The 13,496-nt window shown below is 40.7% G+C and overlaps 1 protein-coding gene across 2 annotated transcripts in view; it reads left to right on the top strand.

Moving 5' to 3' along the window:
• Positions 1 to 13,496, top strand: part of LOC150085684 (vesicular integral-membrane protein VIP36-like) — a 236,019-nt gene that overhangs the window by 25,296 nt on the left and 197,227 nt on the right. The gene's annotated exons all lie outside the window — the stretch shown is intronic.

Here is a 13,496-nt window from a genome sequence, read left to right on the forward strand (position 1 = left end):
ATACCGGGGGAAGTTCGGAGGCCAATCGATATGCTGGAAGTCAGAACTGTGTTCCTCAGACCGTTCTTGCACAACAAGTGCCTGATGGCTCCTCACATTGTCATCATGGAAGACACCATCACCATTTGGGAAAAAGTGTAACATAGCAGGGGTGTACACAGTCAGCAAGCAGTTGACGATAGCAGAGACCACTGATATGTTGTTCCGCATGCACCAGGGTTCCAAGTTCCTGCCAATGAAACATGCCCCACACCATAAAACCACCTCCACTGGCCTGCACTTTTGATACCATGCATGATGGATCAAGAGCCTCATGTTGTTGATGCCAAATCTTTACACGACCATCCATGGTGTGGAGTAAATAATGTGACTCATCCGACTAGCACACCTTCTTCCAGTTTTCTAAGTCCAACTTGCATGCTCTTTGCATCAGGCAAATCTTTTATGCCAGTGAACCCTGGTTAGGAGAGGATGCAGTAGGGATCGTCTGATGGTATAGCCCATATGTGCGAGTGTGCGACGCACATATGGGCTATACCAGCCAATCAGGCTATGTCATGCCAGATATTGTTTCAGGTTGGTCCATGTATTGGGTAGTCAACTCTTCAACAGTGCTGCACCTGTTCACCCGTACGAGTTGTCAGACCTGGCGCTAACCTCTAACATCAAGCTTTTGCTGAACTTTGCAGTTTTCCATTGGGTTGTTGTTTGACCATTTTGATGCCGGTCCTGGTACACTTTAACTACGGCAGCTCTCGAACACCCCACCATTTCAGCTGTTTGGGAAATCGAGGCACCAGCTCGTCGAGCACCCACAATCTGCCCTTTATAGAAGTCCGATAAATCCTTCCTTTTACTCATCACGGTTGGAATTTTCTGGCTACTGAACCACTGACACTTTATCTATACTACTTAGGGCGACTGATGGTCAATGGGTTACATTGTTTTCATAGGCAGGGTGGTCATAATTAAGTGATCACTCACATCAATTATAAATCACCACAAAATTAATAATATACCATACACCTTTTTATAGTGAAATAAATATATAAATTAAAAAAAAAAAAAAAAAAAGTTTAGGTAACTTAAACCCAAATTGCGTGGCACCCCTGGAATAATGGTATGGCACCCCAGTTGAAAACCACTGCATTAGTATGACACAGTAACTAGCAGTCGTATTATTAGTATTAGTTGTGGCAAATGACGCAAGCTTATAAAGTATCAGACAAAAAAAAAAAAAAAACAAATCACCTATCCATCCATTCCAGTAGTTTCTGTAGTACTTCCTTGAATAATTTATTTAACCTACCCACTTCCACCTGTTGTTGCCTGAGCAGTAGGAAGAATGCTATCAGTATTGAGCTTTCTCAATCCATTCAAATCCTTAAAACACCTCAATCAGGTTATCTTGCGGTTACCTAGTCTCCAAGTGCTGCAATTTACAAAACTGACAGCTTTGTTGGTAAGATCACACTTTTGTTTCCTTCACCAATCTTGTTGCTCTTTTTTGTACCTGTTCCAGAAGATCTACATCCTTCCTAAAATGATTCTTCCAGACCTTTATGCTGTTTGTTTGTTTGTTTGTTATTTGGTTTTTAGGAGCATTAGAAACTAAGGCCATATTGCTCTGGGGGATATGCGTGGTCATTCCCTGACCTTTCTGCATCCTCTGTATTTAGTGGTCACGGGCTCGAACCCCGGTCTAATCAAGAAGCGTGTGCTACGCACTGCTGCTCCTGCCCACCTGGCTACTGAGGCACCTTTATGCTGGTGCCTCCGTAGCCAGGTGGGAAGGAGCAGCAGTGCGTAGCACACGCTTATTGATTAGACCAGTGTTCAGATCCCGTCACCACCAAATGTGGAGAATGCGGAAAGGTCAGGGAATGACCACCACATATTTCTGGAGCAATATGGCCTTAGTTGCTAATGCTATTAAAAAAAAAAAAAAACCAAACAGCAAAATAACAGCACCTTTATGCATTACTCAAGATGTGGCCTAACTATTGCCTTGTATAATGGGATAATGACCTCCTTATCCTTGTTGGCAAAATTCCTGTATATCATTGACAAAACCCTACAAGCTGTCCTGGCAGCCAGCTTGGTTTGATATCTAACTGCAAAATTACTCTCAGGTCTTTTTCATTTTCTTCTATACCACACAATAAGTTTATCTGAGATTACTGCTACCCATATGCAGTACCTTGCATTTGTCACTGTTAAGCTTCAACGGCCATTTCTTGGCCTATTTGTCTAACTTTTCTATATTTTGTTGTAATTGCTTATGTTGATTACTGTCATTAACTACCCTGCCAACCTTCATATCATTCGCAAACTTAGACATTAAGCGTGGTATACCTTTTATTAATGCTGATGAAAACAATGAGCCCAGCAGCACTGAACCCTCGGGGACTCCACTAATAACAGTTGTCCATGAAGACTGTTCATTAATAACTAGTCTCTATCTTCTCCTACTCAACCATCCCTTTATACACAGCAGTAATTTGTCTTTAATGCCACATTTATCCAATTTGTACAGCAGTCTTTTATGTGTAACAGTATCAAAAACTTTCCTGAAAACGAAGTATATGATAAAAATTTTTTTGCATCTAGTTCCTTTGTTACTGCATCATTATATCCAGTCAGATCGGTCAGATATGATTCCCTTTTACAAATCCGTGCCTTGACTGCAAATTATGTTCTTTTCTAGATGTTCCTGTATTACTTCTTTAACCAGTGATGTCTTCGTTTTCCCTATGTTAGAAGTTAAGCTAACAGGTCTGTAATTACTAGTCACCTTTTGATCCTCCTTTGTGAATTTGGGATACATTTGCACATCTCCTGTCTGTAGGGACCCCTTGCATCCAGAGGTGATCTCATAATTATGGCTGAAGTTTTGCTTTACTCCTTTGCTGCCTTCCTAATATAATTGGATAGATCCTATCCACCCCAGGAATTTTCATGTTTTGCTTCAACAATTTCCTCTCAGTTATCACAAAATCATTTAGCTCCCTGTTAGAGTTTGATAAACTGGAAAGGCTTGCCCTTCCCTAAAAAATTCCTTGTGTGAATGTAAATACAAAATACATATTCAGTTTGTCAACAACCTGAGCAGTATCATCAACAGTTAAAGCATTGATATCAAGTGGACTACATAGTATTATTTGTAATGCGGCTCTGGAGGTTTCTCCAAACAATGCATTAAGCAGTGATGCAGAGTTTGGAGAAACTCTGCATCATTGAATACAAAACTCTGTAAAGGCCAGATTTATGTAGGTTAGTGTGGGTTGTGTTGTTCATCTGGTCTGTTAGCGTAGGGGCTTGTTTAACTACTACCTTCTAACTTTCACCTTTTTTTTTTTTCTCTTTGAGGCTCTTCCTGTCTGTAGCCTTGGCTACCACATGGTTTACCCTGCCAGTGCTTCATACTCCCTACTGCCTGGCCCTCCTCATGGCGCTGGTCGGTAAATTAGAGGTTTCTGTGTGAATTGTTTTCAAACAGAAACCTCTAATTTAATTGTTTTGTTTTGAATTTTCCTTGAATTGTTTTCACACAGAAATCCCCTAATTTACCGACCAGTGCCATGAGGAGGGCCAGGCAGTGGGGAGTATGAAGCACTGGCAGGGTGAACCCTGTGGTAGCCAAGGCTACAGACAGAAAGAGCCCCCCCCCCCAAAAAAAGGTGATTGTTATTTGGTTTTTAGGAGCATTAGCAACTAAGGCCATATTGCTCCTAGATATGCGGTGGTCATTCCCTGACCTTTCCGCATCCTCCGTATTTGGTGGTGACGGGCTCGAACCCCGGTCTAATCAGGAAGCGTGTGCTACGCACTACTGCTCTTTCCCACCTGGCTACGGAGGCGCCTAGGTGAAAGTTAGAAGGTAGTAGTTGGGAGATAGGAAGTGGGAGGGGGTTAAAGTGGTAGAGAGAAAGAGGGGGATCAGTAGTGAAGGCACCCACCTGGTTGAAAGGGAGGATAGAAAGGGGACCCCCAGGTTATGATGCCCATTCTGCTCTGAGGGTGGGAGGTCATAGTAGGCAGTGGGCTGACTCACCAGTTGATGGGGGGAGAGCACCACCCAGGTTGGGGGAAGGGTGGAGAGAGAACAACCAACCTAGGTGGTAGGAGTGAAGGATCATAGGGGAAAGGATCTTTATTCTGGAGTGCCTGTATGGTGCTCTGTCCTATACTGGCCAGGGTTAATTCCTACTGACCAGTGTCAGCCTCCCACACCATGCTGGCTAGGTAGCTACGGCATGATATCTGCTTAGATAGGCAGCTGGCCATACTGATCCAAGTGACCACCAGTCAATCCAGCGGAAGGGAAGAATGGAGGGGACAGGAAATTTTTTCCACTAATAATCCACAACATATACACTGTGCTGCCACTTTATTAGGTACACCCCTACTGTGCACACAAATGGTTTGTCCCACAACATTGCAAGTCACATGACCACAGTTGTGGATATAAATGCAGCAGAACAACCTTTCTAGTATCAGTTAAGTGTACAAACCATAGCAAGAATGGGGAAAAGGAGTGATCTAACGGACTTCGCACGTGGCATGGTAGTTGGTGTAAGACGTGCTGGACAAAACATCTCTGAAACGGCTGTTCTCCTGAACTTCTCACGCACCACAGTTTCAAGGGTGTATTGAGAATGGTGCACCCAACAGAAAATATCCTCTCAACTGCACTCCTGTGGAAGAAAATTGCTTGTTGATGAGAGAGGTCAGAGGAGGATGGCTAGAATTGTGTAAGCAAACAGATGGACCACAATGTCACACATCACGTCAGAATACAACCTTGGTGCGCAGAACAAAATATCGCAATGGACCACTAGTCGCACTTTGTCACGAATGGGCTACAACAGCCGATGGCCACATCGCGTACCTTTGTTATCAATGAAGAACAAGAAAACACACCTCCTGTGGGCACAGCAACACCAGCACTGGACTATCGAGGATTGGAAAACAGTTGTTTGGTGTGACAAGTCGAAGTTCCTAGTGCATCATGTTGATGGAAGGCTCAGAATTTGGCGAAAACAACTGAATCCATGGACTCTTCGTGTTTGATGACTACTGTGCAAGGTGATGGGGGCAGTGTTACAGTGTGGGGAATGTTTTCTTGGCACACGTTGGGTCCATTGATATCCATAGATTCATATGTGAATGCCACATCTTACCTAAACATCATTGCCGACCAAGCGCATCTGTTCATGTTGACAGTTTATCCTCAGTCAGATTGTTACTTCCAGCAGGATAATATATACACGTTGCCAGTGCACAAAGCCTGAATCACCATGGAATGGTTCCAGGAACATGACAATGACTTTTCTTTGCTGCAGTGGCCCACTCAGTCTGCAGATCTCAACCCTATTGAAAATCTTTGGGATGAGCTAGAAAGGGCTGTTCGCTGCAGGATTATACCTCCGTCAAATCTCAAAGAACTGCATGACACACTCCTGTCTGCATGGTACTCCATTCCTGCACATCGTTTTCAGCATCTTGTTCAATCAATGACTAGATGAATTAAAGCTGTTTTGAAGGCTAAAGGAGGCTCAACACACTACTAGGTAGGTGTACCTAATAAAGTAGCAGCAAAGTGTGTGTGTATATATATATATATATATTTTTTTTTTTTTTTTTTTTTTCACACATACTTCCTCTTTCTCACACTAAGGGGAATTTAGTGGTATACAGTAAACCCCCGCTATTTGCGGGGGTTACCTTCCTGAGAAATGTCGTGAATACCGAAAACGCAAATACTGAGTTATGGCTCCCATAGTAATAAAGGGGTTCCGTTCCAAAGTATGAAACATATAAGAAAAACTAGTCTAAAATTTTGTCTATGTATGTATTATATGTACCTTCATAATACGACTATGTATATGACTTCATAATATGACAGCACATTGTGAAATGCAAGCATATAGCATCGAAATGAAAATAAGAAACAATTTAATATTAAATGTAATATTTATTAGAAATTTCAAACCAGCATCTTTGCTAGCTAAAAAACTTATCCCGCCAGTGCTATCACCAGTTTCGCTAAAGTGTTGATAAAGGAGTTTTGCCTTTTCATGAATGATGAGTGAACTTAACGGAATTTTATTTTGAGTTCGGTCTTCTATCCACAGATTTAAAGCTTTTTCCATTTTTTCTAATTTAACATCACGAGTTACAGAGCAAATTTTTGAAGCAATTAGCGCGTTTTCACAGACACTACAGCGGATTTTTTCTTCTGATTTTTTGATTGATCGAATCGTTGACTCATTGATTTTATAATGTTTTGCCACTGAGGAGACACTTTCACCATTAGAAATTTTATCTAATAACTCAATTTTATTCACTAATGTCATCACCTTCTTTGATATTTTCACATTTCTCTTGTTATTCATAGCCATATTTTTTTTTTTTTTTTTTTTTTGGCAGTTGTTGGCGCATAGGCTTCTGTGGCCATAATGCACCTCCCAAGTTTTTTGCAGTACTTTGATCCAAGCCCGAGGCGGGAATCGAACCCACGACCTTTGGGTTGCCAGGCAGACACTTTAGCCACCCGGCTAGCCCGGTCGGCCCATATTTTTGTAGGGGTTAGAAAGAACTTGTCCACAATAAAGTCACTTTCTTCCGTTAACACATTCGATAAAAGTCTGTTTTACACTGCAAAACGGTATATCTATCATTTTTGTAAGCATATCAATTTATAAATTGATAAATTTATTCAATTTCTAAACATATAAATTAAAAGCAAACGACGAAACCTTCCATGACAAGTACATAACACATACTGAACAAGGATTAGCGAGAAACATCCACGCTCGCAATTTTGCCACTCCTCTCCCCCCACCCACTGAGTGCTGTTTTGACCGGGAAAGATAATTTTAGCCACGCCCATGTTTTTTTATGGCGGAAAATATTCACGGCGCTTTAAAATTCACATTTTTTTAGGTTTCATTTTATATTAAATCGGCGATCGCGAATACGCGAAACCACGAATACAGATACCGCGAATAGCGGGGGTTTACTGTATAGTGTAGCTTAACATATTAATAGCTAATGTTAAGCTAGATTGAAAGAAATAAGACTAGGGTTACTAATTAGATTCAACATTTAGTTTGTTCTTTCACACACTCATACATACTCTCGGTCATTCTTCTGGCATTTATTCATTTCTTTCTTTCTGTACTGCATTTCCCTGGCACCCCAACTTACTGTTATTAGCATTAGCATTAGTAGAGGCACGATGGAAAAAAGCAAGATTATGCAGCATCAGCCAAAAAAAAAAAAAAAACAAAAAAAACCCACTCCCATTTCACCCCTCTGTTCGTTCCAAATACCTGTCCAGCTCAGCCTTAATATTATTTAGGCTATCAACTTCCACAACAAAGGATGGAAGTCTGTTCCACCAACCAACTACCCGCTGGCTAAAGGCAAACTTCCGCACATCTATCGTACATTTTAAACTGAGGGGGGGGGCCTAAAACACAGCCTAAAAAAATGTGCAACTTATGAAATGTTTGCTGAACTCGCTGGAACAGAACATGATCTAGCCAAGGAGGATGCCTTTGTGTGTGCCAGGTGCAGAGAGTGTCTAGAAATTAGGCATCAACTCAGCGTTCTACTGGGTGTCTATGAGAGCTTGAGGTGTAGGGTAGATGCCCTTGAAGAAATTAATATGAGGGGCCTGTCAAGCTCTCAGCTGCCTAACTCAACGCTAGAGCTCACTCCTGGGCATCAGGCAACACAGTGGCAATCTCCAAGGCAGAATGCGCTGGTCCCAAAGGAACTAGTTATTGTTGGTGACTCTATTGTCAGGGAGACGGGGAATATATTGTATAAAAAGAATAGATGGAACAGGAGCAGGGTATGTCTGCCAGGGGCAAAAGTTGATGATGTTGTAAAGCATATATCATCTTTTAAGTGCACAAAAGGTGATATTGTTGTACACGTTTACGAGTTGTACACGTTTAAGAGATTAAGAGTAGGAGATCTGCAGATGTACTTAACAAGTACAGGTCAATGTTGCAAAAAAAGTCGTGAGTTAGGGTTAAATTTGAAAGTGTCTGCAATTCTGCCCAGACATGATAGGAGGGAATACACGATGAGAGCCTTGTCAATCAATTCGGCCCTGGAGGGAATGTGCAAGGCTCAAGGTGTAGAATGTTTTTTCAGCGTGGTCTGTGCTTGTTAACAGGAGAGACTGCTTCTAAAGGGATGGGATACACTTAAATAGAAAGGGTGCAAGAATATTTACTGATGTTATCGAGGCAGTGTTAGGTGGGTTGGAAAACTGCTAGCTTGGGGGGGGATTCACAGATTAAAGGTTAAAAGTAGCCGTAAGCAGAGGTGAAGGTGATTCTTGCACAACTTCTATTAGAATAAGTAGCAACCTGGAGCGGGGGATTTGGGTGTTTCAGAGATTAATGGCAGTCATCGTGAAACAGGTGGGTATATGGGATGTGACAGGGTAACTAGGAATAGGTGCATGAATACCAATGCTAGAAGTATAGTAAATAAATTTGAAGTGTTGGTCAAGACATCAAAGGCGGATATTGTTGGGATATCAGAGATGTGGTGTCACACTGATATTAGGACTGCAGAATTGGAATTTGGGGAGTACAATTTGTACAGAAAGGATAGACAGGATAGGAAGGGAGGAGGTGTCATGCTGTTAATTAAGAAACACATAAAATCAAAAAAAGTGCATCCAATTGATATAGATGAACAGTGCACTGTTGATCAGTTTGGTGTGACATAAGCACTGCGAAAGCAAAAATAAGAGTAGGAGTGCGTTATAGGCTTTAATGACTCGAATGAGTACAGTGAACAATTGTACAGAGAAATAGAGTGGGCTAGTAAATCAGAATGTCTTATAATGGGGGATTTTAACTTCCCAGATATTGACTGGAACTTGTGGGTTGGTCACTCACACACTAATAAGACTTTTGTGGATTTATTGGATGATTGTTTTCTGCAGCAGCATGTTTGAGAGACAACCTGAGAGGGTAATACTCTTGATCTGGTTATCAGCAGTGATCATTCGTGTATTAAGAATTTGCAGATAAAGGAACCACTATGTGGCAGTGATCACAGTGTACTGATGTGGGATTTACTTAAAGATATAATTACCAGCAGGGGTAAAGGGAAGGGTTTTTGCTTCCGTAAAGGTGAGTACAGTGGTCTCAGACAGTTTTTAAATTCTGTACAGTGGGATCAACTGATGTTGTTACCAAAAGTAAATTCTAAGTGGGAAGCATTCAAGGAATTAATCGTGGAAGCTACTAAAAGTTTCATACCTATTAAGAAATATTGTTCAAGGTTTAGGCCTAAATGGTTATCAAATGAACTAATGAGACTTGTGACAGAGAAGAAAAATGCATGGGATGCATATAAATTATCAAGTGACTCAGAAACCTATGGCAGATATAAGCTAGTTTGTAATCAGGTCACAAAGGAGGTTAAGCAGGCGAAGGCACATTACGAGAAATCTTTGGCAAAAGATGCTAAGAAAAGCAGCAAGGATTTCTTTACTTATATAAACTCTAAAAGGAAGGGGATGAATCTGATTGGTCCACTTGATATCGATGGTTCGACTGTTGATGATCCTGCTCAGATAGCAAACAAATTGAATGAATATTTGGCATCTACATTCACACATGAGGAATTATTAAGGTTTGAAAATGGCAGAAGGTTATCAAATTGTAGCAGGGTGCTTAATGATTTTGTAATAACTGAGAGCAAAGTGGAGGAGAAATCGTTGAAGTTAAACATAAGAAAGGACCTCGAGTGGATGGGATCTATCCAGTTATATTAAAGGAGGCAGAAAAGGAAGTAAGCAAACCTTAGCCATAATTATGAGAGCATCCTTGGGCTCAGGGGAGGTCCCCACGGACTGGAGATGGCAAATGTATTCCCAATTCACAAAGGGAGATCGAAGGGTGACACGAGCAATTACAGACCAGTTAGTTTAACTTCTGTTCCAGGTAAAATAATGGAGTCACTGGTTAAAAATGCATTGCAGGATCATCTAGACAAGACTGCAGCAAGAAGTCTTGTCTGACAAATTTGATAGGATATTATGATGTGGTTGCAAAGGAACTGGATGCAAAAAATAATTTTGATATCATATATTTGGATTTCAGGAAAGCTTTTGACACTGTTGTGCATGGAAGACTATTGTACAAATTAGGGCAGAATGGTATTAAGGGTAAGTTGCTACAATGGATAAAAGGATGGTTGAGTGGGAGAAGACTTAGGATGGTAATCAATGGGTGTTGCTCTTCATGGACTAAGGTTATTAGTGGAGTCCCAGGGTTCGGTGTTGGGTCCATTGTTTTGTATATTTATCAATTATATTGATGAAGGTATATCAGGCTTATTGTTGAAGTTTGCAGATGTTACAGTTTACGAGAAGGTTGGCTGGGTTGTTAATGACAGTAATGGCAGTGTGCTACTGCAACAGAATCTAGAAAATTTGGGCAGATCAGCTAAGAAGTGGCAACTGAAGTTTAACCTTGACAAATGCAAAGTACTGCATATGGATAGAAGTAACCCCAGAGAAACGTACCAACTGTGTGGTACTACACTTAAGGTGGTAGAAAATTAAAAGACCTGGGAGTAATTGTGCAGTGAGATATGAAGTTTTCTGAGCAATCCAGACAAGCTGCCAGGGCAGGTTATGAGGTTTTGTCAATGATTTATAGGAATTTTGCTAGCAGGGAAAAGGAGGTGATTGTCTCTCTGTAGAAGGCAATGGTCAGGCCACGCCTTGAGTACTGCGTACATGTCTGGAGGCCCAATTTTAGGAAGGATGTAGATTTGCTTGAGCATGTACAGAGAAGGGCAACAAGATTAGTGAGGGGGTATGAAGGGGATCCTCTTACCAAGAGAGACTTAAGTTCTGCAAATTGCAGAACTTAAGTCTCTCTTGGTAAGAGGTAATTGGTAATTTGCAAAACTTAAGCCATTCTTCATAAGAACAACCCTTTGTTCCATTCACTAATCTTGTTGCCCTTCTCTGTACTTGTTCCAACAAGTACAGAGGTACCCTTAGACTGGAAAGGTGCAAATGTGACCCCAATTCACAAAGGAGGATCAAAACGCGGCACAAGTAATTATAGAACTGTTAGTTTAACTTCTGTTTCAGGGAAATTAATGGAGGCACTGGTTAAAGAAGCACTGCAGGATCATCTAGACAAGACTTCAGTTACAGTTTGGACACAGCATGGTTTTGTTAAAGGAAAGTCTTGCCTGACCAATTTCATTGGATACTATGATGTGTGTCAACAAAGGAATTGGATGCAGAGAATAACTTTGATATCATATATTTGAATCTTAGAAAAGCTTTTGATACTGTTTCAGATGAAAGACTGCTGCACAAATTACTGCTATGGATAAAGGGATGATTGAATGGGAGAAGACAGAGTGGTAATCAATGGACACTGCTCATCGTGGACTAATGTTATTAGTGGTGTCCCTCAGGATTCAGTGTTGGGTTCATTGTTGTTTTCTATATTTATAAATGATATTGAAGATGGTATATCAAAGTTAATGTCCAGGTTTGCAGACGATACGAAGGTTGGCAGGGTTGTTAAGGACACTAATGACAGTACGCTGCTGCAACAGGATCTAGAAAAGTTGAGCAGATGGGCTGAGGTGATTGTCCCTCTGTAGAAGGCAATGGTCAGGCGTGGCCTGACCATTGCCTTCTACAGAGGGACAATCACCTCCTTTTCCCTGATATCAAATAAGGTTTAACATTGATAAATGTAAAGTATTACATATTGGAAGCAGTAACCCCATAGTGATGTATCAACTCTGTGGTACTACACTGACAGTGGTAGAGATCGAAAAGGACTTGGGGGGCAATTGTGCAGGCAGATATGAAGTTTTCTGAGCAGTGCAGACTGTCTGCAAGAGTAGCTCATAGTGTCTTGTCAATGATATACAGGAAGTTTTCTAGCAGGGATAAGGATGTGATTATCCCCTTGTATAAGGCAGTGGTCAGGCCCCACCTTGAGTACTGTATACAGGTCTGGAGGCCTCTACATCCTTCTTAAAATGAGGCCTCCAGATCTGTATACAGTACTCAAGGTATGTATTAATTAAGTTACGTTTGTAATCTAAGTTGTTATATGTATTTAGTTAAAAAGTACAATTTAATTGACAATGAAATTTAACAAGATTAATAGATTTTACTGATTAATTGACAATATTATATTATATACTATACTATACTAAGCTTATGCTATCTAGTTCAGGATGTAACGTTTTATCGTATAACAATGGCGGCAAGTTATGAACGGTAAATCTACGGACACTTAAGTATTAATTAACTTCCAAATCTCATGGTCTCAATTCAGAATAAAGTAAGGATTCTGACTAGGTCTATAAGCTACTTATAGAAAATAATTTGATATAACAATTGGTCAATAAATCGGCTAAATATGGATAAAAATTTTCGTTTAGCAGAGCTGCAACTTGCACATGGATTTGATACCCTTACCGATACTAAGTAATACCTACAAAATCTCTATCTAAGTTAAACTTTAAACTAAGTATCGTAACTAGGAATATAAAGCTACTCTAGAAAATAAGTTAATATGCCAATTTAAGCTAATAAAACAGAAAAAACTTCTCTATTCCAGGAGCAGTAAAAAACTTCGCCTGCACAAGGCTACTTTCGTTCTCAAGCATTTTTTTTTAGTTCGTTCTTGTTTAGCTTGTGGGTTGGTAGAAGAATCAGTGCTACGTCAAGGTTATCAATGCTTTATGAGCACCTGTTTTTGATTGTGACGGCGTCGATCTACTTAATGAACGAACGGGGAAATAATCCTGGGGAATATAGGTCAATAGGATTAGTTGAGCCGCATACCATACTGTCTAGTCACAGGCTACAGGATGATTTAGCCCTTGGATTAGGTAGCCTTGTCCGGGTGCGTTCTGTCTTGAGGTTGTCTTGTATATTAGCACTGTTGTAATTGATGCTAATTATTCAAATGTTAATAAATAGTTACCTGGTGACATTCGGCAGCTCTTGGTTGTATCTTCTTGTTCATCTTCTCTTAAGGGCTCCATTGATAGTGAACAGTATACATGCTATAAATACCAATAATTATCCTTATTAAAACAGGAGCTGTATCAGTGAGTGGCTGCACCGACCGTGACATGCGCACTTCTGGGTAGTGCTCCTTCAGGATGACTTGAACAAACTTTAAAGGTTGGCAGCTATGTTTTAATGCTTCTAAATGCAAGGTCTTATGCTTGGAGAATAGCAACCCACAAATAAATTATACACTTGGGGGGCTGAATTAAAAATAGTGGAGGAGGATAGGGATATGGGAGTTACAATATGGGCAGATATGAAATTTTCTGAACAGTGTAAACAAGCAGCCAGGAATGCCCACAGCGTCGTGGGCATTTTTGAATGCTATCCTGTACAGATAGGGAAGTGGTGTGCTGGAGCTGGTTTGCACAGACTCATATGAGCCGATTGC

Source organism: Mastigoproctus giganteus, chromosome 5, assembly GCF_048544385.1.
Source record: "Mastigoproctus giganteus isolate SK-2022 chromosome 5, ASM4854438v1, whole genome shotgun sequence".
NCBI lineage: Eukaryota > Metazoa > Arthropoda > Arachnida > Uropygi > Thelyphonidae > Mastigoproctus > Mastigoproctus giganteus.